General features: G+C 35.6%; 1 long non-coding RNA gene across 1 annotated transcript in view; it reads left to right on the forward strand.

The window, feature by feature from the left end:
- LOC110262009 (uncharacterized) overlaps nt 1-27,683 on the forward strand; it is a 560,710-nt gene that overhangs the window by 408,406 nt on the left and 124,621 nt on the right. The window contains exons 7-8 of the long non-coding RNA XR_014812607.1: nt 11,094-11,261; nt 14,476-14,656. This is a non-coding gene — a long non-coding RNA (uncharacterized LOC110262009). The remainder of the gene's footprint in view (nt 1-11,093; nt 11,262-14,475; nt 14,657-27,683) is intronic.

Here is a 27,683-nt window from a genome sequence, read left to right on the forward strand (position 1 = left end):
TATCAATTGTAGATTTTTGGTTTGCAGTTATTCTGAAGTTTTGATATAAGAGTCTATAGGTATGTGAGATTGTTTTAAGTTGTTGTTCCCTTAATTGCAAGTTCATTTCCAGTGTCCTGCATTTGTGCCCACCTCTTCTCATGATTTCTGATTTTGGTGGTATAATTGTGCATGGATGATTTTGTATCTTTACTGTATATATACCTTTACTGGTGAGCCTTGTCATTTGCAGAATTTTTGTTTCCTGTTGCTGTCTTGTCTTTTCCACCTAGAGAAGTTCCTTTAGAATTTGTTGTGAGGCTGGTTTAGTGTTGCTGAATTCTCTCAACTTTTGCTTATCTGTGAAGGTTTTGATTTCTCCTTCAAATTTGAATGAGAGCCTTGCTGGGTAAAGTAATCTTGGTTGGAGGTTTTTTTCCTTTCATCGTGTTAAGTATATCATGCCACTCCCTTCTGGCTTGCAGAGTTTCTGCTGAAAAATCTGCCAATAACCTTATTGGGGTTCCCTTGTATGTTAGTTGTTTCTTTCCCCTAGCTGCTTTCAAGGTTTTCTCTTTGTCTTTAATTTTGGTCAGTTTGATTAATATGTGCCTCGGTGTATTCCTCCTTGGGTTTATTTTATATGGTCCTTGTTGTGCTTCCTGGATTTGAGTGAGTGGTTCCTTTCCCATGTTAGGGAGGTTTTCGGCTATTATCTCTTGGAATATTTTTTCTGTCCCCTTCTCTCTCTCTTCTCCTTCTGGCACCCCTATAATACGGATGTTGGTGCATTTGACGTTGTCCCAGAGTTCTCTGAGACTCTCTTTCATTTGTTTTCAATCTTTTTTCTCTTTTCTGTTCTGCATCCGTAATTTCCACTAATCTGTCCTCCACCTCGCTTATTCGTTCTTCTGCCGCCTGTATTCTGCTGTTAGCTGCTTCTAGTGAGTTTTATTTCAGTTATTGTATTTTGCATCTCTTCTTGTTTAAGTTTGATATCTTGTATCTCTTTGCTCAGTGTTTCCTGTAAGTTATCCATCTTTGCCTCCAGTTTATTTCCAATGTCTTGCATCATCTTCAGCATCAACAGTCTAAAGTCTTTTTCCTGGAGGCCAAGCATCTCCTCATCACTTAGCTGATTTTCTGGGGTTTTTCCTTTCTCCCTCATCTGAGTTATAGTTCTCTGTCTTTCATTTTTATGGGTTTTTGGTGTGGTGACCTTTTTTACAGATAGTAGAGTTGTAGCCTCTCTTACTTCTGGAATCTGCCCCCCTTGTGGCTGAAGTCAGTAGGGGGGCTTTCTGTAGGCTTCCTGATGGGAGGGGCTGATGCCTGCCCACTGGTAGGTGGAGCTGATTCTAATCCCGCTGGTGGGTGGGGCTTAGTCTCTGGATGCGATTAGAGGCAGCTGTGTGCCTGAGGGGTCTTTAGGTAGCCTGTTTACTGAGGGGAGGTGCTTTGATCCCACCTGGATTGTTGTTTGCCCTGGGGCTTCTCAGCACTGACTGATGGGTGGGGCCAGATTTTCCCAAAATGGCCACCTCCAGAGAAAGGCATGGCTGCTGAATATTCCCAAGAGCTTTGTTTCCAATGTCCTTCCCTTACAACAAGCCACATTCACCCCTGTTTTCCCAGGATGTCCTCCAAGGACTGCAGTCAGGTTTGACCCAGATTCCTATGGAGACCTCATTCTGCCCTGGGACCCAGTGCCTGTGAACATCTGTGTGTGCCTTTTAAGAATGAGGTCTCTGTTTCCCCCAGTCCTTGGAGCTCCTGCACACAAGCCCCCCTGGCCTTAAATGCCAGATGCTCCAGGGGCTCTTTCTCCCAGTGCCAGATCCCCGCATGTGAGGATTTGATGTGGGGCTCAGAACTCTCACTCCTGTAGGTGAGTCTCTGTGAACCAGTTAGTTTTCAGTCTGTGGAGCTTCCTACCGGGGAGGTATGGGGTTGTTTATATCGTGAAATTGCCCCTCCTACCTCTTGATGTGGCCTCCTGTTTGTCTTCTGGAGTAGGATATCTATTTTAAGGTTCCTGGTCCATTTGGGTGGAGATTGCTCAGTCTTCAGTTGTGAATTTTGTTGTTTTTAGGAGAGAAGTTGAGCTCCAGTCCTTCTATTCTGCTATCTTAATCCTCCCTATTCATGTCTTTTAGATCATTCATTTTATTGGCATATAATTATCTTGAGTAATCTCTTATGATCTTTTATATTTCTATGAGATCAGCTGCTCTTCTATAAAACTCTTTACTGCCCCTTCAAATGTGAATAATAGCCTTACTGATAAGAGTGTTCTTGTTTGTAGGTTTTTCCCTTTCATCACTTTGAATACATTTTGCTGCTCTTTTCAGGCTGCAAAGTTTCTGCTGAAAAGTAAGCTCATAATCTCATAGTTCCCTTGTATGTCACTTGTATTTTTCTTTACTTTTTTTTCATTTTAATTATAACATGGCTCAGTGTCAACCTCTGTGGGATCATCTTGTTTGGGAGTCTCTGCACTCTTGGATCTGAATGTCTGTCTTCCTTCCCAGGAATAACTATAGTACAGCTCATGGCAATGCCAGTACCTTAACACACTGAGCAAGGCCAGGGATTGAACCAGCATCCTCATGGATACTATTCAGATTCACAATCTGCTGAGTCACAACCAGCCCTGTTGTATTTTTTAGTGTCCATGTATAAATACCATACACTATTTGTCTCTCTCTGTCTGACTTAATTTACTTAGCATAATATCCTCCAAGTCCATTCATGTCATTGCATATGGCAATTTTTCATTCTGTTTTATGGCATATATGTGTGTATATATAGCTTATCTTTATCCATTCTTCTGTTGATAAACACTTAAATTACTTTTTTCTCCACATTCTCACCAGCATTTATTATTTGTGATCTATGTGATGAATGCCATTGTGATAGGTGTGAGTTGGTATCTTGTGGTTTTGATATGCATTTACCTGATGATATGCAATGTTGAGTATCCTTTCATTTGCCTGCAGGCTGTCTGCAAAAGACAACCTACTGAATGGGAGAAATATTTTCAAATAATATTACTAATAAGAGGTTAATATCAAAATACATGAACAGGTCATAAAATTCAATATCATAAAAACAAACAGTCTGATTAAAAAGTGGCAGAAGACCTGAATAGATGTTATTATTATTTTGTGATATAATTTTCACATGATTAACATTAAAACATGCCCCTTAAAAATGGCTTTTTTCAAATGATTTTGCTAATTATATATCTTTAGTTAAAAAAATACTTTAGAAATCTCATCAAAGCCTTAAGCCTATAGGAAGAGTGTTACATAAATTATGTAGAATATATTTGGAATTATTTATGAATACTCTCAAAGCAGGCATTGACTGCAAAATTAAGAAACAAAAAACTAATATATCATGTAATAGCACTTTGATTTTCTCTTCACTCAGCTGAAGAATTTTCAGGGAAATTAAACATTTAAAATATTTACTTTGTTCATATTTTATTTCTTTTTCTTTTTATACCACAGAGGAATTTTCTTAACTAAATTATGTAATTCAGAGTATTGTAGAAATTATATCAAAGCTTATTTATGTACTTTTGCCAAATTTATCACTGTCACCTAGTTGTCTTTCACTAACATGTCTTTATAATTATTGTCTAACCACAATTCAAATGGGGAAATTTTAAAACTTGCTCTGTTGGATTTCAGTCTTAATTAGTCATTTGTGAATTTAATTGTCACAGGGCCTTTTCTTTTGACTTTCAGCTGATTGAACTCACTTACCCTTGACACAAAAGATGGCAGTCTTGATCCTTGCTTGTTTATGAAATCTCAAGAACTTCTCTAGCCTAAAAGCACTTCTTTCATTGATGAGCTATTTTCACAAAGGTCATTCTGATTAAATACAACCTGTTTGTAGCAAATAATTCACTCACTATCTTTCCTTCTGGCAGAAGAGTTTTGCTGATAATACAGAAAATTGAGTTGCAAAAATGTGGATGAAAGGTTACAAATTTTCAGAGGAGGCAGAGGTGTATTAAGAAATTGGAGGAATTATACCTCACAGAAAAACACTTAAATTAAGTTGTCATCATCTCATCTCTAACTGGGTGGACCTAGTCATGAACAGGATTTGTTCATCAAATTCTTCTCTACTCTGTCAGGAATAAGAAATTTGGTTTTGTGAACCTTACTCTAGCTGAAGGAACTTAAGTGGAAGTGTTGCCAAGTTCAGTTTTCTTATAGATACCACACTCTTTTCCAACTCCCAGAGCTATCTATAAGTTATGATTATTGATCACTTAATTAAGGACTTTTTGGTATTCCAGGATTCCATTACTCTCTGCTACTTTAAGGGGCTGAAATATCACTATTTGTTGTTGTTGTAATATCTTTTCAGGCACTCCTAATTTCTTTGATTTTCCTTGCCCTTTCACCAATCCTTCCTTCTTGTATTTCTGTCCTTTGCCCCTCCCATCATTGAGATTCTCATCATTGATTGCTCATTTGCATATTACCACTAAACTTTACCAATTTTCTTGCCCAGCTTGAACCTTCTTCCTTCACTGAAGAAGAAGATTTTTGTTGTTGTTTTTATTGGGAAGGGAAATCTGAGTAAATTTGCTGGTCAGAGTAAAGAAACACCCCTGAAAAAATTGTTCTAAAGTCTCCATACAGCAGAGCTAAATTTTGCAGAATAAGCACTTAAGCCAAATGGGTCCAGTTTTTCAGAGGACCAAAGGGCAAGGTGGCTTGAAGCCAAAAGAAATAGAGTCATTAGTGGTTAGTAATTTATATTAAAGTCATATGATATATTAAGTATATACAATAAGTCAATTTCAGGTTCTGCATAATGTAAGTAATGCTTACATTATGAGTTTATATTTTTATTTCAAACATACGAAACATTAATTTGTTTGTTTTCCTATTAATTGTGAATTCTTTTAAAATGAAATACTAGCATTTATAGCAATATTTTCATAGTACATGCAATATGTACCAAAGCATCTACATTGTCATTTGAGCACACATTACAGTTTTTTGATTAGGTATATGTAAATTTGTCTTATTACTTAATAGTAATACTTGAAAACCAGCTTGTATAGGTGCAATATTTACCTTCTGTTTGATAGTCTGATTTTAGATATCTTTCATGAATGCAAATATTTGGATTAATTCAGAATGAAGTGCAAAAGTTTGCTTCTTTTCTGAGTACTTGAACTTTAAATAAGGTTATTCCCAAATGTCAAGGCTAATTGTCTATACTAATGACATCTTACAAATTGTGTTATATATGATTGGTCAAGCATTTTTAATGAATGAATAACTTCTCACTTTTCATTAAGTTGAATTTTTCAGGAAGTAGTTGTTCTGTGTTTATATTTAAAGATGATCTTACATTTTGTTCAATAGGAACGATAAAGAACATTGTTGATACTCAGTAATTATAATGATTAAGTTTACGCCATTAGACACATCTTGATTACGTTTGTAGAGCCTCCTTCATATTATACCCTGAATATGAGACGCCCAAGGTCTTAGGATTCTTTTAAAGCTAATTACATGAATTGGTTCTATAAGGATAATTTTCAAATAAGGAAATGTATTTTTGTTTAAGTTTTCAAGTAGCTGTGATGCTACCTCCACCCCTTCTACTCTTTCTGTCATCCCAGTGGATGATTTCCTCAAAATCATGAAAAGCTGTTTCCTATTAAAGAGACTAATGGAAAGTTCCACATTGACTCTACACACAACTTATGTTTGCCTGTGCTGCAGAAAGTAAGTGTACAACTGCTTTTTAAAAAAATGAACTTGAAACCTGAAGAGGTTTATAAACATATAGTTGGTGAATTGGCCTCAGGATAAAGGACTCTGAAAACGTTTTTAGGGAACTCTTTCCCAGAATAGTTACTTAGACTTTCGCTTTCATCTGAGGTGCAGCTGGTCATAACAAAGGCAAGTGCTGCCAAGCCTCAGGGGTTCCCTTTCTCTGTCGTCACAATCGGCACCCTGCTGCTTGAAATATCAATGCACTGAACCATGTCAGGGAAATGAACATAATGATAGTGACTCAGTGGTATAAATGAGGTTAATAACTTGTGAGAAAGCAAAGCTTTGTTCCTAGATCCTTCGCATTTTCTTCTCTGCACAGTGTCTTTCTTTAGAAATATTGCCTGTCCATGGAGAGCTAATGGCTCTCATCATAAAGCTAATACACTGTGCTTCAGTAGTCTTGGAAATCATTTCTGAAGTCACACTAATCTGCCTTTCCTCTGCTATGTTTTGTTTTTGCTCCTGAAAGCTTTTCTTATTCCCCAAGACTTCAAGCTGAGCGTAAAGCTTTTCAGCTGCTTCTTAGGCCATTTCTAATCAGGGGTAACACTTGGATTTTCAGACTTTTTTGTAATTTCAGTTTTTTAAAATACACAAAGAAGCATGTTGTGAAGGAAATAAAGAGAATTTTGGAAATGTCACAGCCTGGCTTTAATATCACATGCACTCTTCCTTCTCTTTTTCTCTCTCCCATTTCCCTACTGTCCACAACTCATAAGGAAGCTTGCTGTCTGTGGCTCTTGCTTTCTTCCTGCATTCTATCTTACAAGCTATTCTGAAGATACAGAATCTCTTAATAGACTAAGAAAACTATATAAATATATATATATATTGTTGCCATGGTTAAAGACAACTGAATTCTTTTTTTTTTTTTTTCAGCACTAGTACATCCCTTGATTTTTTTTTTTTTCGCTTGTTAGGGCTGCACTCACCACGTATGAAAGTCCCCAGGCTAGGGGTCTAATCGGACCTACAGCTGCAAGCCACAGCCACAGCCACAGCCACAGCAACCTGGAATCCAAGCTGTGTCTGCAACCTACACCACAGCACACGGCAACACCAGATCCTTAACCACTGAGCAAGGCCAGGGATCGAACCCACAACCTCATGTTTCCTAGTGGGATTTGTTTCTGCCATGAAGGGAACTCACAGTATGTCCCCTGTAAACGTATTTGATGATGATGGTGATTATGTTTTTTTCTTTTTTTTTTCTTTTTTTTTGTTTTGTTTTTCTTGCCAATATTGTGCATTTTTTTCTCTTATTTATTTATTTATTTATTTTAATTTTTTTTTTTTAATTTTCCCACTGTACAGCAAGGGGGTCAGGTTATCCTTACATGTATACATTACAATTACAGTTTTTCCCCCACCCTTTCTTCTGTTGCAACATGAGTATCTAGACATAGTTCTCAATGCTATTCAGCAGGATCTCCTTGTAAATCTATTCTAAGTTGTGTCTGATAAGCCCAAGCTCCCGATCCCTCCCACTCCCTCCCCCTCCCATCAGGCAGCCACAAGTCACTTCTCCAAGTCCATGATTTTCTTTTCTGAGGAGATGTTCATTTGTGCTGGATATTAGATTCCAGTTATAAGTGATATCATATGGTATTTGTCTTTGTCTTTCTGGCTCATTTCACTCAGGATGAGATTCTCTAGTTCCATCCATGTTGCTGCAAATGGCATTATGTCATTCTTTTGTATGGCTGAGTAGTATTCCATTGTGTATATATACCACTTCTTCCGAATCCAATCATCTGTCGATGGACATTTAGGTTGTTTCCATGTCCTGGCTATTGTGAATAGTGCTGCAATGAACATGCGGGTGCACGTGTCTCTTTTAAGGAGAGTTTTGTCCGGATAGATGCCCAAGAGTGGGATTGCGGGGTCATATGGAAGGTCTATGTATAGATTTCTAAGGTATCTCCAAACTGTTCTCCATAGTGGCTGTACCAGTTGACATTCCCACCAACAGTGCAGGAGGGTTCCCTTTTCTCCACAGCCCCTCCAGCACTTGTTATTTGTGGACTTATTAATGATGGCCATTCTGACTGGTGTGAGGTGGTATCTCATGGTACTTTTGATTTGCATTTCTCTTATAATCAGCGATGTTGAGCATTTTTTCATGTGTTTGCTGGCCATCTGTATATCTTCTTTGGAGAAATGTCTATTCAGGTCTTTTGCCCATTTTTCCATTGATTGATTGGCTTTTTTGCTGTTGGGTTGTATAAGTTGTTTATATATTCTAGAGATTAAGCCCTTGTCAGTTGCATCATTTGAAACTATTTTCTCCCATTCTGTAAGTTGTCTTTTTGTTTTCTTTTGGGTTTCCTTTGCTGTGCAAAAGCTTTTCAGTTTGATGAGGTCCCATGGGTTTATTTTTGCTCTAATTTCTATTGCTTTGGGAGACTGACCTGAGAAAATATTCATAATGTTTCATATTCATAATGAAAATATTCAGAGTGTTTTGCCTATGTTTTCTTCTAGGAGTTTGATGGTGTCCTGTTGTATATTTAAGTCTTTCAGCCATTTTGAGTTTATTTTTGTGCATGGTGTGAGTGTGTGTTCAAGTTTCATTGCTTTGCATTATGTTTTTTTCTTATGCCCATTCTGTGGCTTTCCTTTCCTACTCCTACTTGCTGAAGATCTGCAAGCATTTAGGGAATGAAACTAAGCACTTCTGAAGGGAAATCAAATCACAAAAGGATGAGAAAAAGTTTACTCCAACATTTATCACATTGACTGAAACAAGATGAGCCAGAAGTTTGTACCTCCCCTTTTGGTAGGCTTTTCCTTTTCTGTGCTTTCGTTTCTTAAAATACTCACTGTGATACTGTAACAGTAGTTAAAAAGTTATGCAGTACTTCCTATGTGTCAGACACTTATTTTACATATATTAACTCCTGAAAAGGTGATGGTGTTATTAGCTTCTATTTATAAAAGAGAACCATCAGATAATCTGCTTCACAGTGGCTCAAAAATTGGCACAGACATCAAGTAATTTGCTCAAGGTTGCACAGCTAACAAGTGGCAGACCTGGGCCAGAGAATCTTGCTCTAGAGATCACATTCCTAGGCACCACACCTACACACTGAAACATTTATGTAGAATTTAGGAACGGAAGTAAGAGCATTGGTTATGGTCAGCTAAGTCTGCTTGGAAACATGGTTCTCCTACTTAATGGAATTCACAATAGTGGGCATAACAATTCTCTTCTTAAGCCTCAGCTTCTTTATTGGGGAAATGAAACTACAAACCTGTTCTAACTATGAAGTGACAGGGATTCAATATATATATATATATAATTTTCTGATGAGAGAAACAGTAACATAGAGATTAAATGGCATGCATGGATATAGAGTGTACAAAGGGTGAAGGCAGGACTTGAATAATATTTCTCCTATGTCTATATATATCTTTGATGCTCTTGGCCAATAAAAGTATCCTTTCCAGGTATCCTCATTCCTTGTCCCTCCATCTAGTGTATGCTCTGTTCTTGGGATCATTGATTTGTGTTCTATCATTCTCATCTCTATTGAAACTTGCTACTGTATTCCATAATGACCACACCATTTTATACTCCCACCAACAGTATACAAGGGTTCCAACATATCCTTGCCAATGCATGTTATCTTCTTTTTGGATAATAGCCATCCTAATAGGTATGAAGTGATATCTCGTCATGGTTTTGAATTGCATTTCCCAGACAATTAGTGATGTTGAGCACATTTTCATATATCTGTTGACCATTTATATATCTTCATTGGGGATATGTCTGTCAAGTCCTTACCACTTTTAATCAAGTTGTTTGTTGTTGTTTTTGCCATTGATTTGTAAGAAATCATTTTATATATTAAATACTGACCCTTTATCAGACATATGGTTCGCAAAAAATTTCCCCATTCCATGGGTTGCATTTTCATTGTGTTGATTGTTTTCTCTGCTATGCAGATGTGTTTTAGTTTGATGTAATCCCACCTCTCTATTTTTGCTTTTGTTGTTTGTGACATTGCTGTCACTATCCAAGAAGGCATTGTTAAGGCAAATGTCATGCAGTTTTTTCTTTGTGTTCTCTTCTAAGAGTTTAATAGTTTTAGGTCTTACATTTAAGTTTTAGTCCATTTTGAGAGTTTTTTTTCCTAGTATGGTATAAGAGTCCAGTTTCGTTCTTTCACAAGTGTATATCCAGTGTTCCCAATACCACTTATTGGAAAGACACTTATCCTTTACCCATTGTGTACTCTTGACTCTTGGTCGAAAATCAGTGGGCAATATATGTGTGGACTGATTTTTGGGCTCTCTAACCTACTCATTGATTTATGTTTCTGTTTTTATGCCATGCCATACTGTTTTGATGATGATAGCTTTATAATATAGTTTTAAACCAGGACATGTGATGCCTCCCACTTTGTTCTTCTTTCTCAAGATTGCTTTGGCCATTTGAGATCTATAATAGTTTCATATAAAATTTAGGATTTTTATTTCTTTTATATAAAAGAAGCTATTGGAATTTTAATAGGGATTTTATTGAATTTGTAGATTGCTTTGAGTAGCATAGGCATTTTAACAATATCAGTTCTTCCAATCCATTAATATTGGTCTTGCTAATTTTGGGGGTCTTTAATTTCTTTAATTGATGTTTTGAAGGTTCTAGTTTACAAGTTTTTCTCTTTCTCTGTTAAGGATTTTTAAATTCTTTTTGATGGTACTATAAATGGGCCTGCTTTATTAATTCCTTTTTCATATAGTTTATTGTTAATATATGAAAACTCAGCTTAATTACAATGTTGATTTGGTATCCTGAAACTTTACAGTGAATTTGTTTATTAAAACAGTTTATTCCTGCATGTGTGTAAAGCCTTTAGAGTTTTTTTTTTTTACATGTACAATAATGTCATTTGCCAACAGAGATAATTTTGTTTTTTCCTTTATGATGTGTATGCCTTTTATTTCTGTTGCTTGCCTAATTGCTCTGGCTAGGACTTCCAGTGCTGTGCTGAATAGAATTGGTGAGAGTGGGCTCCATTTGTTAGTTTGGTCAAGATTACCAATTAGTATAATATTAGCTGTTGACTTGTCATACATGGACTTTATTCTATTGAGGTAAATTCCTTTTGTACCTAGTTTTTTGACAGTTTTTATCATGAAAGTGTATTGAATTGTGTCAAATGGCTTTTACTTCTCATAAAATTAAAAATAGAACTACCATATTATCCAGAAATGCTACTTCTGGGTATATAGCCAAAATAATTGAAATTAGGATCTCAGATATCTGTATTTCCATGTTCATTGCAGCATTATTTGTTAAGCCAATATGTGGAAATGACAAACATGTCCATCAATGGAAATGGATAAAGAAAATGTGGCACTTTCATACAAAGGAGTTATTATTATTTGGTCTTTAAAAAGAAGGAAATCCTCCATATAGGACAACATGGATATACCTGGAGGACATCATGCCAAGTAAGAAAATTCAGTCCCCAAAGGACAAACCTCACATGATTCTATTTATATGAGATATCTAAAATTGTTGAATTCATAGGTATATGGGGTAGAATGATCGTTACAAGGGGCTGGAGGAAGTGGGAAATGGGGAGTTGCTGTTCAGTGGGTACAAACTTTCAGGTATGCAAGTAGAATAAGTTCCAGACATTTGCTATACAAGTGTGCCTATAGTTGACAGTACTCTATCATGTCCTTAAAACTTTGTTGAGAATACATCTCATATTAAGTTTTTTTTTTACCACAATAAAAAAGGAGAATAAAGAAACTTGCTACTATATATCTAGTCCCCTAAGGATCAGCTTGCTTTTTTTTTTCCATACCCAAGTTAATCTAAGCATTATAGATTTGCTAAAAGTGAGGAATATGAAGGACTACAGGACTTCCTAGATAATTATGAATTGTAATAGCATTTAATGACAGTGCCATTGATATCTGGTCCCATAATGTAGAGTAATAAGAACTTTGGCCTAGCAAGGATGACACATTGGGCCAGAAAATAACTTCCTACACATCTCACTGCATAGTGCGTTAATTTCCTCTTCCCTTGCCTACATTAACTGCCCAGCACTGACCTCCAACAATGCTATGAACATGACTATTAAGGAAATAAATTGATCAGCATATGTTTTTTCTCAAAGAACTTTGAGATTTGACTCAGTTTATAAACCTGATGAACAAACATTCAGAAAACAACCCCTAACTTAAGCTCTCCAAATAAAGTGCCACTTTTACGATCTCTTCAAAATTTATCATTCAGGATCATAAACATGTTTCTCATTCCTCTTTATTGTTTCCCAAGCGTGCCCCATATAGCACTTTAAAAATTAAAACAGCAAAAAAAAAAAATATTCTGGATCTACTTACTAGTTACCAGACCAATAACACATTTTTTTTCTGCTTCTTTCTTTTTTTATTATTTATTTTTTTATTATAGTTGATTTACAACGTTTTGTAAACTTTGGCTATACAGCAAAGTGACCCAGTTACATGTTCTTTTTCTCACATTAGTCTCCATTATATTCCACCACAAGTGATTAGATGTAGTTAGTTCCCTGTGCTATACAGCAGGATCTCTTTGCTTATCCAATCCAAATGCAATAATTTGCATCTACCAACTCCACATTCCCCATTCATCCCACGCTACCCCACTTCCCCTTGGCAACCACAAGTCTGTTCTCCATGTCCATGAGTTTGCTTGTTTTCTGTAGATAGGTTCATTTGTGCCATATATTAGATTCCAGATATAAGTGATATCATATGGTATTTGTCTTTCTCTTTCTGATTTCATTTAGTATGAGAATCTCTAGTTCCATCCATGTTGCTGCAAATGGAATTATTTTGTCCTTATTCATTGTGTCTATGTATCACATCTTCTTAATCCATAATCTGTCATTGAACATTTAGGTTGTTTCCATGTTCTGGCCATGTTCTGCATAGTTCTGCAATGAACATGAGGGTGCATGTGTTTTTTTGAAGGGAGGTTTTGTCTGGATATAGGCTCAGGAGTGGGATTTCTGGATGGTATGGTAGTTTTAGTTTTCTGAGATACCTTCATACTGTTTTCTATAGTGGTTGTACCAACACTATAGGAGGGTTCCCATTTCTCCACACCCTCTCCAGCATTTGTTATTTGTAGACTTATTAATGATAGCCATTCTGATTGGTGTGAGGTAGTTTTGATTTGCATTTCTCTGATAATTAGTGATGTTGAGCATTTTTTCATGTGCTTGTTGGCCATCTGTATAACTCCTTTGGAGAAATTTCTATTCAGCTCCTCTATTTTTCAATTTTTTTTTTTTTTTTTTTTTGCTGTTGAGTTGTATGAGTTATATACTCTTGAGATTAAGCCCTTGTTGGTTGCATCATTTGCAACTATTTTCTCCCATTCTGTAGGCTGTCTTTTTTTTTTATGGTTTCCCTTGCTATGCAAAAGCTTGTCAGTTTGATTAGGTCCCATTGGTTTATTTTTGGTTTTATTCCTTTTGCCTTGGGAGGCTGACCTAAGAAAACATTTCTACATTTGATATCAGAGAATGTTTTACCTATGTTCTTTTCTAGGAGTTTGATGGTGTCTTGTCTTTAAGCCATATTTTGCATGGTGTAAGGGTTTGTTCTAGCTTCATTTATTTACATGTAGCTGTCCAGTTTTCTCAGCACTGCTTGCTGAAGAGACTGTCTTTTTTCCCATTTTATAGTCTTGCCTCCCTTGTCAAAGATTAATTGACCATAGGTGTCTAGGTTTATTTCTGGGTTCCCTATTTTGTTCCATAGGTCTGTATGTCTGTTTTGATAGTGGTATCACACTATCTTGATTACTATAGCTTTGTAGTATTGCCTAAAGTCTGGAGGAGTTATGTGGCCTGCTTGTTTTGTTTTGTTTTGTCTCCCTCATGATTGCTTTGGCAATTCTGGGTCTTTCATGGTTCCATATAAATTTTTGGAATATCTGAATTTTTGTATGCTAACAATGAAATATTATAAATGGAATATAAAAATACAATGTCTTTTAATATTGCATCCAAAAATTAAGTACCTAGGAATAAACCTGACCAAGGAGTTTAAACTTATATGCTGAGAACTCTAAAACATTTATCAAGGAAATTAAAGAGGATTCAAAGAAATGGAAAAATATCCCATGCCCCTGGATTGGAAGAATTAATATTTTTAAAATGGCCTTACTACCCAAAGCAATCTACAGATTTAATGCAATCTCTATCAAATTATTCATGACATTCTTCTGCTTCTTTCTAATCTATAGAGAATCCCTGTGTAAATCCAGTACATCCCTGGCTATACTTTGAGATCCACTTTCAAGCAGAAAGTATCCTAAATAGATTTATTTCATCCTTGTCTTTGTTCCACTTGCACTGTTTAAATCCTTGAATAACACAATATTTTTATAACATTGTGACTTTATTCTCTATTAATCTAGTTAAGACTATATGACAATAAAATATTTAATAAGAATTTATTGGGTTCCACATAAAATATTCACTTGTAGGTCAATATACAGTCTGAAATATCCCAGATCCCAAAGGTAGTTCCAATACACTTAGGGGAGGTGCAAGAGGTGGCCATATGGTAATATACTAAACTATGTGTTACTGATTAGTACAAGCTACCAAACCCAACATGCTATCAATAATTTCTATGGAAATTTCTCTCATTTCAGAAATGGTGAAGAGAAGGAAAATGTGAGAATTTCTAAAATATTGGGAGATTTTTTTAAAATGCTCTTTATAAGATGCCATGCCAGGCATGGATTATCTAGAGAGAAGCCAAGATCCCTGGTATGATGGAGTTCACTGTGAAGCAAGGATGACAGACTGAAAAACAGAAAGCACTTTCTCAAGGTAATTGCAATAGTAAATACTTACACAGCAGGCTGAGAACAGAAAGGAAGGAAATTTGTCCTTCCTGGAGTTGGTAGGTTGGAAAGAACATCCTCACAAAGATAACTGCATCATAGACACAGACAGCAGCTTGAGCAAAGGCACACTGGTGACACATCATGAAGTTCCCTTTGAGCTCTGAGCAAATTCCCATTACTGGAAAAAAAAAGGGCAAGACTAGCGTGACAAGAGCTATAGCTGGGAATGTATAATGGAAGAAATTTCTCCACAAAATAAATATGATTTTGGTTTTGTATTCATCAAATCAGACCTTGCATATTAGGGCAGGTCAATTAGGAGGTGCCCTAAATCACAGACCCTCACAAAAAGAAATATAGCTATTAATTTTGTGATCACATTTGTAAGCTTTGGAAATAACCCATATATTTACCCAATATGATGTATCTGAAAACCTTGTGTCTTTTCCTCCTTATTACATTAAAATCTACATTTTCCTAACTACTTCCTCTAATTAATGGGAGAAAGAAGGATGGCAGAAGAAGGAAATGGAGGCATCCTTAATAAGCTAGATATGTTCCTTTGTGCTTTAATCAATGTGATATATCCTTGAGTGTTAAGACTGACTTTCAGTGAATAATGAACTTTTAGATGAAATTTGTTACATTAGGGCTGCAAACTAGGGGAATGTTGTGCCTTCAGTTAATGCTCAAATATTTTAAACTGATAATAACTGTGGACAGAATATTAGAAAATTTATTTTTCATATTTCAAGTTACTAATGAAATCTATAACTGCAGTTTTACCATCAACCAAAATATTTCCTTTTGCATTTTTCCATACTTCTTATTTCTCAGGTTTGGTTACATTTGTAAATGAATGTCTTTATATCAATGACTTCTTACTAAGTACAAGTTTCATAATATGCATTACAAAGTTTACAGTGTTATTGGCTGCAAGTTTAAAGAAACAATTGCAAAAATTCATATCAATTTTATTTGGTCAGCAGATGGCAGTGTTTCTGAGTTGGTGAATACAACTTCCTGTTTCCTATCAAATTTGAAGTTTAGGCTTTGAAATATAGATTTCATATATTCAACATTCTAATGCTGTAGAGCTATATTGAGAACTGTGTTAATATTTTGGGGAAGATTAAAAGTAATGAATCTGGGAAATATGTTCCTCATAATTCTGCTCCACACTCATTCCTTCCATTCTTCTTCCTTTTCCTTCTCCCTCCTCCTTCCTCTCCTCCTATTTCCCTTCATCCCTTCTTTACATTCTCATTCCCTGACTCCTCCTATATTTTCCCCACCATTCTTTCATTCTTTCTCTTTTCCTGTTTTTTAAACCATTATTATTTAAAAAAAAATATTTGGCAAGTTAAAAATGTATATAAGAAGAAACCATTTAATTTAAAAATCAATCTTGCAAAAGACAAGAGTTTTAGTAGAATTCACCTGCAGGAGTGTGTATGGAAACATATTTTAACTCTTGAGAAAAATGCTTTTAAGAGTCAGACAAATTGATAGATTGTTTGCTGACATTTAAATAGACCAAATTATCTCATTTTTTTAGCGTGTGAAAAATATATTTTTGAAATGCACATGACAATTTTAACAGATTTGATGAGTAAATTGTCATTTAAGCTTTGAAGGTACTTGGAATTATCTGTATTTGGGGAGTCGGGGAGTAAATTTATAGAGTGTGAGAAGTTTTTTTAGGGCCGCTTCCGTGGCATATGGAGATTCCCAGGCTAGGGGTCTAATCGGAGCCGTAGCCACCTGCCTATGCCAGAGCCACAGCTTCGCGGAATCCGAGCCGCGTCTGTGACCTACAGCACAGCTCACGGTAACCCCGGATTGTTAACCCACTGAGCAAGGCCAGGGATCGAACCCTCAACCTCATGGTTCCTAGTCGGATTCGTTAACCACTGCACCACGACAGGAACTCCAAGAATTTGTTTTTTATGATGTCAAATTGTTTTTTTTTTTTTTTATGTCAAAAAGAAAAATCTAAAGTAATTTTTTTTTTTAACTTAGGACTCTGTAGGACTTTCTCTTAAAGTAAAAATGCCCTGTACTTTTAGCTGTTGAGTTTTGCCATAGGTATTTTTCAGAACTAATGTTAAAATGATAGATAATATTTGAAGCAAGAAAAAATGACAAACTGTAATGAATGAAGGCTCTATTTTCATTCTGAAAGCTTACTGCTTTATAAAAGGAAAGGGGCAAATCTTAATTAAGGCCAATTAATAGCTATTGATCAATGAAAGTTCATTGGGGTTTTTAAAGTATGTTTAACTTTTAGCACTTGTGTACCTCTTATTAAGAACCTACACTCAGTGAACATGTTTTCTTATACAGATGAAGCAGGTTATAAATCCTCAGTCTGTTGTTCTTCAAAAGTTGTTGCTAGGAGTGGGGATTTCCTATCACCTGCAAACAAGCATCCATCCATGAAAGCTTCAGTTATGTTTGAGGGAAAGTAACTTCCTGTCTCAACCAAGTCTTGGCCTACTGTGTACTCAGCATTCCTCTGAGTAATACCTTTTTCTGAAGTGCCCCAGGAGGCCCCTGAAGAAATAGATAAACGTGTTCCCAGGTTGTAGGGACTTCTGATCCTAAGAGTTTAGAGAGAAACTGAGCAAGCCGCAAATACCTGGGAAGGAAAAAATAGAGGGGAGCTCCATAAAGTTTACAATCTAAAACAAAGCTCATTATCATGTTTTTTTTCCTCAAATTTAAACTCTAATATACAATAGGTTGCTATTTTAAATGTATGTAATAACCATACCTTACACTTATTGAATATTACTATATCTCAGGATCTCTAAGCACTAAATGTACTCTTATGATGATGATGATGATGATACAGCTGAGGTTACTGAAGCTTAGAAAAATCACTCAGCCAGGTATTTTTTTTATTCTCAAGAGAATAAGGACATATTGAAAGTCTTTAAAAACAGCCAACCAACTAACCAACACATGGACATGTAAGTAGTAGCGTGATTAAAGACATTGTAGAGTGGTACCTCTGAGATAATTGTAGAAAAATCTTGGTGGAGAGAGATCACAGAGGTGGGCCAAACAGGAAGGGAAGCTAAGATCTGGACATGGCAGGAACAGTAGAAACTGAGAAGAAAGGGCCATCACTAGGGACATCCAAAGGTGAGATTTACGTAATTCATTTATTTTTGTTTTGACAGCAAAAGAAAATGGAGTCCACTTACCTCTATAATAAACTCTGAGCTTCTGTTCTCTGATCTGATTTCTACTCAGAGGGTTAGGGAACTCAATAAATATAAACATATTGATATGCAGGTAGTTTTTATACTTTGAAATTTTAATGTGATTTCCCCCCTAAGATAGAGCTGTAATTACAAATACAGCTGGATTTAATTTGAAATGGATAACATTAGGTGCCCCTCTTGTGCCTTCCTAGAGGCACAAATCAGAATTCAGAAAGGTTAGCAAAGGGAGGAATGAAGGAAGCCCTAGTTTCTTCTTTGAGGAAAAAAAATGAGAAGGGTAATATTGGTGGTTTGACAATAAAAAGTAGTCCACACTTGTGTAATCAAAAATTGATGCTTTTTAAAATAGGAATGCTCTGAATAAAATAAGGGAAAAAGTGAAAAAGAACACCATAGACACAATCCATTTATCAATCTCAAAGTAAATAAAAAATGATTTGATATATATTTAATAATAAAAACAACTGGAATTCAAGACATTCTCAGTAAGACCTATTACCTCTGAGAGCTCTTCTCTTCAACTTAGTGTATGCTCTTGGATAGCTCTAGTCATCCATGTCACAGATTTCAGTCAAATGGAAATTTTGGACAAGAAACCTGGGTGGTGGAGGATTTTTTTTCCAGGCCAAATAAGAAATCTTTTCTAAGGAAAGTAGGCTTTATTAGATGGAATATTAGTCTTGTTGGAATATATGTGTTCCATAGTTCCCTAGACTTTTGCACATTAAAGAAAAAAAACAGAAATATAGGCAGGTGAAATAAAGATAATATACTAAATTCTTAATGCGTACCAGATACTTACCAGGTACTTTTATTTTGTCCTCTCTGTGGCCTTATTATGATCCTCATTTTACAAGTGAGAAAATTGAGGATGAAAGAAGTTAAATAACATACACAAGAACCAATTCTAGACACTGCCTTCAGACCCCACATTTGTAATTACTTTACTGTCACTTGGACATTTCACACTTAATAAATGCAAAATTAAAATATTAATATTTCATGTTTAATGTTTAGAATATATTTTCTGAGGGCAATATTTTCTTTATTAAAAACCAGTTAAGACATTATGAAAATATCTAAAGATATGTTTGTACACTTCAGAGTGATTGCAAAGGGAAAAATAGAAACATTAGCATTATAGAAGATAGCTTATTGCTCTACCTGCATCTGCATTTAATTAAAATACTAAAATTTTTAATAGTGTTTCTTGTTTATGAAAAAAATAAAATGCAAATAAACTCCCAGATGGTCATTGGTATTTTCAAGTCTCTAGATATTCATTATACTTTAAATGGTAGTAAGATAATTAGTTTTGAAACTATAAATGACAGACTGAAAATTAGTGTAATGTATATATTATAGGCCAAGTGAGAATAACTGCCCAACTGCTTTATGACTGATCTGTCTCTATTTTGGTGGATACATAAAGCCTGCATATATGCAGATTAAATATTGATTTAAAATTTAAATAAATTTTCAGGGACTTTCCTGTTGTTAAACATATATATATATGTATGTATGTATTTTTTTATTTTATTTTAAAAGTAGTATCAATTTTAATGTAATTTTATTTTGGAATAATTTTAACATGATGTAAAAATTGCAGAAAATTTGTACTTACAAAAATGTTGCAGTAGAATTTTCACATAGATTTTACTTAGACTCCCTTGTTGATGATATTTTACTAAGTTTGCTCAGTCACCACCTTTTACTCATTGCATATAAATGTCAATGATTATGAAGGGTCTGGGATTTTATCCTGTTTGCAAGCAAACTAAGTTACCTTGACATAGTATCTTAGATGCTTGCAGAAATCAAGAGACTTTGGGGTCAGAGACTTAATTATTATTCACTGAGACTTCTTTACTCAAGACATAGCAGGGAGCATTAGCTCCATGTTTCCACTGGTTCCTCTTCCCCAATACTATGGGGATGATGGTAGAGGTGATAAGACATGCTCAGGTGGATGAGGAACACAAAGAGGTCTTTATTACGAGTAATTGCAAACTTAGAAAAGCCTCCATCTTGTATAGGGGCTGCTCTGTACCTGCCAAACATTTATCTTAGAAGGAAACATTAAGTTTATGATCCTGGTTATAAAATAAACCTTCTCTTCACCCAGCAGAAGGAGACATTACCTCTATTTTCCACAGTTATTTGCTATACAAGCTTCCTTGCAAAGATAGCATGGGATAAAACCTTTCTCTAAATATGCAGAAAGGCAAAGAGCCACAGAGAAACATCGCCCTACAATGAATACCTATTATCATATCATTCTTCCCTTTTCCACTATTGAAAATAGTTTCAGATATGGAGTCCTATCATTCTTTATAATACAGTGCATATTTTACAAAAACAAGACATTCTCTTACAAAACATAGCATAAACATACGAATCTGAAAATTAGCATTAATACATTACCGTGTGATCTACACAGTCCATTCAAGTTTTGTTAATAGTGCAGCAATGTCTCTCTCTCTTCTTTTTCCTTTTTTGTCAAAGATCTACTCTAGGTTTCACGTCTCTTCATTTTTCTTCAGTCTTGAACATTTATCCAATATTACATTGTCTTTCATAACCTAGACTTTTAAAAGGAATGCAAGAAATTCTTACATTTCCATCTGGAGGATTTTCCTCAACCTATTTCTGTTGAATGTTTCCTTATATATAGGATCAGTTTGTGACTTTTTGAGAATACCAAAGGATGGAATGGCTTCAGTGAATACTGTGGCTTCAGTGACTCATATCGTGAGAATAGGGCCTCTTCCCATCCCTTTATCTTTGATCAGCTGGCTAAGTTACAAAATTGTCTGCAGGTTTTCTCTACTGAAAATCCATGGTTTTTCCTAATGTAACTTTTAAATATTTGGGGAGGAATTGCTGTGAATCTACCTTAGTATTTGATCATCAAATTTCTGCTCACCAGTTTTACACTGATGTTCCCTGCCTGAATCAACATCTGCTCTAATAGTTTATTTTCTATTATTCTCATTCTTCCTATACGTATTGCTCTTTTGACATAGTAATTAGATTTCCTGCTTTAGTCCCCTACAATTATCCATTTGTTTATTTATATCTATATGGACTCAGGAATTATAATTTTATCTAATGTAATATAAGACATTACTATTGATATTCTTGATGCACAAATTTTTCTATATTTAGTAAGTAGGAGCCTCTTTAAACTTACTTTTATCTGCTTTTGACATGTCTCTATACTTCTTTGAGAACTTAAATTTCTATCACAAAAATATGTTCCTGTTTCACCTGGTATTTTCTGCTTGAAATCAACCATTAAGTAATTTCTTGAAGTATAATTCATTCCTTTTAATAGAGGATAGTATTTATGCACCAAGATCTATGTACTTGTATCCTCATTGCTAAAGAGGTATCATAGAAACAAGACCCTCTAGATGATAAAGCTAAAAATATATGTTCAATATTATGTATACCTACTTACATTTATTTCTATATGTATACTGTGGAGATCTATTCACAACAACACCACATCTAAAATAACTCCTTTTCCACACTTGTAAATCCCTTACCTGATAAGAGAATCCTGGTTCCTAACACCTGAATATATTTACTTAATTGCTCAATCCCTCTAGACATACAGCCAGGCTTCTGACTGCCAGTTACTTCCTCAATTGCTAGCAGCACTGCAGTCTCCCTGACTCACAGCCTGCTCAGCCCCTGTGCCCACATCAGCCCCTTGACCTTCCACATTTTTGGCCTCACTAACTCTTTGGCTTTGTTATAGTTTTCTCTTCTATACCGACTGCTTGGTCCCTAAAAGGTAAGAGAATTAGAGGAAAAAGAGGAAAATACTTCTAATTTTTATTTTTAAGACAATGCTTATTTTTTTATTTGACCAGATAAACTTTTTGCAGTTTGACATTTGGCTCTTGCAAGATAGCCTAGAATCAATAAAATGTGGGTGATAAGTCATGTCACCCTACCTTGACTAGAATTGTCTCAATGTGATTGTATGTAGATTTTGATAGTAAGACATCATTTTTTGAATGGTGGCTGATGCTCAGCTATTTTAGTCTTACAGTTTTGTTACATTAGAATAACATCCCACTAAATCAATGAGATGCTGTTCAATATAGTCCCAGTGGTGTGGAGTTTCTGAGAAAAAGCAGAAACCAGTGACTTATCAGAAATAGTGTCTTTGAACCATGACAGGCCATCATATACCTTCAGCAGAACTGGGGCAGTTGAGTCCCAAGAGTTGCAGATAAAATTCTGAGTAACTTAGATGCTATATAAAGAAAATGTTAGAAGTGTCTTGCTATCTCTTCAGGATTCCAGTATGATTTTCTAAAGATATGTACACTAAAAAGGAAAACTGTATCACTTTTGCAATGTATATGAAACGTGTATCAAACTTAATTCAACATGAAATGAAGTTTTAAAAAAATAAGAGGGTATTCCTAGAACATTCTGTTATTTAAAAGCATTAAAAGAGTACTAGTGAAATGCTTTGTGATTTAAATAATCTTTCAAGGAATGAGCCCTGTTCATGCTATATTTTGAGTAAAAGTATGTAGAAGTAAATTTTAAAGGCAATGAAAAATTCAGAGGAAATTCATAAATTGTTGGAATTCTTACCCTAAGAAAAGCTTCTGGGATGGGTGTTGATAGTGAGTACAGCTGTAATGGGGAGATTGTTTCTGAACCAATGAATATTTAAGGACATATACTGGTCTTATGATAAAATTACGCTGACATATATCAAGTGCTCAAAAAATGTTATCTATTACCATGTCATGATGTTGACCTGGCAAATGTCTTTTTGAGAGAAGAGGTGTCTATTTTCTCTACTACATGCTATATCTGGATTCTGCACTAATCTGACTAGGTGACAAACATAAAATTTTCTTTAATCAGTTAAAGCCATGTTAGATCCCAATATTCTGGCTTATATGTCAAGGTTAAAGTTCAAATAAGAAATTCATGCAGGAAGAGGATTCAAGGTGGAAGTATAGGGAGATCCTCTCTCCCAGGGACACAACAATCTAAAACTACAAATGAAGTAAATCCCTCTGAAAGGGACCTGGAGGATGGATGAACACAGGCTCCACATAAAAGGGTAAAGAGCAGCCCTGAAATGGGTGGGAGGAATAGAAATGTGGCCACACCCAAAGGAAAACCCACACCCCAGCTGTGGCAATCCACACTTGGGAAAGTATACTTCCTTTCCTTGAGAAGGGAGGGATTTGAGTTCTATATTGGGTACCTCGACCCTTAAATTCTGCACAGGAGAGAAGAAGCTGCAAAACACCTGTCTTTGAAAACCAGTTTGGAATATGTCCAGGAAACCTATAGAACTACAGGGCATGGAAAAGCCACTTTTAAAGTGATCACATACATACATGCTCAACCAGCTCAAAAACACCGGATTGAAAAACACATGGATAATAGGTGAAGGGGAATCACCAACCAGCTCTAAACATCTGCCAGAGAATCAGAAACCAGTTGAGATCCTCTCTAGGGATTGAGACACTGGAGAGAACTACTTTTGCAATCTCAGGCTATCTTGATAATAGCAGCACTGGTGGGAACTATTTGGGAAATCTCCAACTCTGAGCCTCAGCCAGGCATCACAATAGGCTGAGTGATAACCCCTTCTCACAAGCACCTGGCAGCTGCAGTGGCCATGTTCTGCCGCTGTTCCAATGTCCAGCCCCACCTGCAAAAGCCCAGGAGCCACTGCAGATGGACCATACAGTCATTCCAGAGGCCAGGTCCAGCACTCTCCAGCATGCCACACCTGCTACGCCCAGCCCTAAATCCATTCCAGGGGCCAACCCTACCCGCTGTTGTGCTATAGCAATAGTTGTAGCCCTGCCACTGTGGAAAGTGCATGCATCCCACATAGCAGACACTCCCCAAGCACCTGGCTCTGGTGGTCAGGTGGAATTCACTTCTGAGTCCCAGGAAAGCTTACATACAAGACTACTTCTTCAAGAATGGGAGAAGTATCTGATTTATGTAACACATAGAAACAAGCACAGAGTATTAGGCAAAAATGAGGTAACAGAGGAATATATTCCAACTGAAGAAATAAGACAAAACTTCATAAAATAACTAAATAGAGAAAGACAATCTACCTGATAAAGTTTTCAAAATAATGATCATGAAGATGCTCACTGAACTCAGGAGAAGAATGAAAAAATACAGTGAGAATTTCAACAAAGATATAAAATATATGAAAATACCAAACAAATGATATCTGGACTGTAAAATACATTAGAAGGGTTCAACAGAAGATTGAATGAAATAGTAGAACAAATCAGCAAGTCAGAAGACAAAGCAATAGAACTCATTCAGACAGAGCAATGAAAAGCAATTTTTAAGAGTAATAACTTAAGGGACCTATGGGACAACATCAGGTGGAATAACATTCCCATTAGATGGGTCTCAGAAGAAAAGATTGAGAGAGAAAAGGCTAGAAAAATTATTTGAAGAAACATTGGCTGAAAACTTCCTTAATCTGAGGAAGAAACCAGACATCCAGGTACAGGAAGCCTAGCAAGTTCCAAATAAGATGAACCCAAAGAGAGACACACCAAGACACATTATACAGGTATACCTTGGAGATAATGTAGGTTCTCTTCCAGGCCACCAAAATAAAACAAGTATTGCAATAAGATGAGTCTTATGAAATTTTTGGTTTCCGAGTGCATATAAAAGTTATGTTTATGCTGTGCTGTAATCTATTAAGTATAAAACAATAGATTATTATTTGTGTCTAAAACAAGCAATGTACATAACTTAAAAATATTTTATTGCTAAAAATGTGAATCATCATCTAAGCTTTCAACAAATTATATTTTTTTGAGGGAGGGTCTTGCCACAGTGTTGATGGTTGCTAATTGATTAAGATGGTGATTTCTGAATGTTTGGGTGGCTTTCTTAAAATAAGACAATAATGCAGTTTTCCACATTGATTGACTCTTCATTTCAATTAGAAATCTTAGGAGTTTCTGTCATGGCTTAGTGGTAACAAACTTGACGAAGATCCATGATAACATGTGTTTGATATCATGGTGCCTTGCTCAGTAGGTTAAGGATCTGCCATTGCTATGAGCTGTTATGTAGGTTGCAGATGCAGATCCCATGTTTCTGTGGCTGTGGTGTAGGCCCTCAGTTGCAGCTCCAATTTGACCCCTAGTCAGGAGAACTTCCATATGACGTGGGTGTGGCCCTAAAAAGACAAAAAAGAAAAAGGAAATCTTAGAGACTATTGTTTAGTTATTAATTGGGTTAATTCCATTATTTTTGTGTCTCTTAGGTGGCTTGGGGAGAGGGATACATATGGGGAATAGCCAGTCCATTGGAGCAGTCAAAACCCATACAACATTTATTGGAGTACCCATCATGGTGCATTGGAAATGAATCCGACTAGGAATCATGAGGTTGAGGGTTCGATCCCTGGCCTTGCTCAGTGGGTTAAGGATCTGGCATTGCCATGAGCTGTGGTGTAGGTCATGGACGTGGCTTGGATTTGGTGTGGCTGTGGCTGTGTTATAGGCTGGCAGCTGTATCTCTGATTAGACCCCTAGCCTGGGAACCTACATATGCCATGGGTGCAACCCTAAAAACAAAACAAAACAAAACAAAACAAATACATACAACATTTATTGATTAAGTTTACCATCATATAAGGGTACAGTTCATGGTGCCCCCAAGCAATTATAATAGTAACATCAAAGAGAGTTGATCACAGATTAGCAAAATAAAGATAATAATGAAAAAATTCGAAATATTGCAACAATTACCAATAGGTGAAACAGAGACATGAAAAGAGAAAATGCTGTTAAAAAATGGCCCAGGAAAGGCTAATATAAGGCAGGCTTGCCACAAACCTTCAATTTTTGTAAAACACAATATCTGCAAAGCACAATACAGTGAAGCAACATAAACCAAACTATGACTGCAATTGAAGTGGTAAATTAAAGGATAGAGAATCTTAAAAGCAGTAAGACAAAAATAGTTTGTAATATACAGGGAAAACCCAAAAAGGCTACCAACTGGCTTTTCAGCAGAAACTTTATAGGCCAGAAGGGAATGGCATGACATATTCAAAGTGCTGAAAGAAAAATAATTCCCATCAAGAATTCTCTAACTGACAAGTTTATTAAAATTTGAAGGAGAGATTAAAGGTTTCCCATGTGAGACAAAGCTGAAGGAGTTCATCACCATTCAACCTACCCTACAAGAAATAATGGAGGCTTCTTCAAGCAGAAAATAAATGGCACTATTGAATAAAAAGAAAACATATGAAAGTAAAAATCTCACTGGAAAAGGTAACTATATAATAAAGGTAGTAAATCAATCATTTATAAAGCAAGGATGAAATTAAAGACAAAAGTAGTAAAGTGACAAAATTTATAATACTTAGATAAGGGAATAAAATAAAATATGTAAAATCTGTTATTAAAAGTATAACATGGTAGAGAAGATAAAAAGATAAAGCTTTGGAATGTGTTCAAATTTGAGTTGCCACCAACTTAAAGCTTGCTGCTACTAGTTGCATGGACATCTTAGTAACCACAAAGGAAAAATGTATAATAAATACAGAAAGGAAAATAAGAAAAGAATCTAAACATAACACCAAAGAAAACCAATAAAACACAAGACAAAAGAGAACAAAAGAAGAAAGGAACACAGGGGAACTACAAAAACAGCCAGAAAATAATGAATAAAATTGAATAAATACAAAATAATAAATGATTAAGTATAAATGTGCTAAAGTCACCAACTGAAAGATATGGAGCAGATGAATGGATTAAAAAAATGAGATACATCTATATGCTGCCTACAAGACACTTCAAAAGAAAGGATACACAGAAACTGAAAATGAAGGGATATTAAAAAAAAATTCCATTCAAATAGAAATGGAAGAGAAAGCTGAAGTAGCTATGCTCACATTAGACAAAAGAGACATTAAAATAAACACTAGGAGTTCCTTTTGTGGTGCAGCAGAAACAAATCTGACTAGTATCCATGAAGATGTGGGTTCAATCCTTGGCCTTGCTCAGTGGGTTGGGATCTAGTGTTGGCATGAGCTGTAGTGTACATCACTGATGAGGCTTGAATCCTGTGTTTCTGTGGCTGTGGGTGGCATAGGCTGGTAGCTATAGCTCCAAGTCAACCCCTAGGCTGGGAACTTACATATTCTGTATGCCCAAAAAAGCAAAAAAAAAAATTTAAAAATTAAAAACAACAAAGACTATAATAAAAGGATTATATAATATTAAAGGTGTCAATCCAGCAATAATTTATCTTTATAAACACGTAAGTACCCAACATAAGAGCACTGACATATATAAATGTTATTAGGCATACGAGGAGAAACTGAAAGATACAATAATAGGAGGGGAAATTAACACCCTACTTACATCAATAGGTAGAGTATCCAGATAGAATATTAATAAAGAGACATTGGCCTTAAATGACACATTAGCCAAATTCACTTTATAGATATATATATAGAACCTTTCATCCAAAAGTAACAGAATACACATTCTTATGAATTGTACTTGGGACCTTCTTCAGAATAGATCACGTTAGGTCATAAAGCAGTCTCAAGAAAACTGAGATCCTATCAAGCATCTTCACCACCATAGTATGAAACTAGAAGTCAATAACAAGAAAAAAGTGAAAAAGAAATTGCTTTAGAGAGTAAACAGCATGATACTGAATAACCATCAAAGAAATCAAAGGATAAATAAAAAATACCTAGAGATATATGAGAACAGA

Source organism: Sus scrofa, chromosome 8, assembly GCF_054392235.1.
Source record: "Sus scrofa isolate SSC_HxYL_T2T_F1_AM1 chromosome 8, Sscrofa_HxYL_maternal_Yorkshire_Landrace_v2.0, whole genome shotgun sequence".
In the NCBI taxonomy this organism is placed as follows: Eukaryota; Metazoa; Chordata; class Mammalia; order Artiodactyla; family Suidae; genus Sus; species Sus scrofa.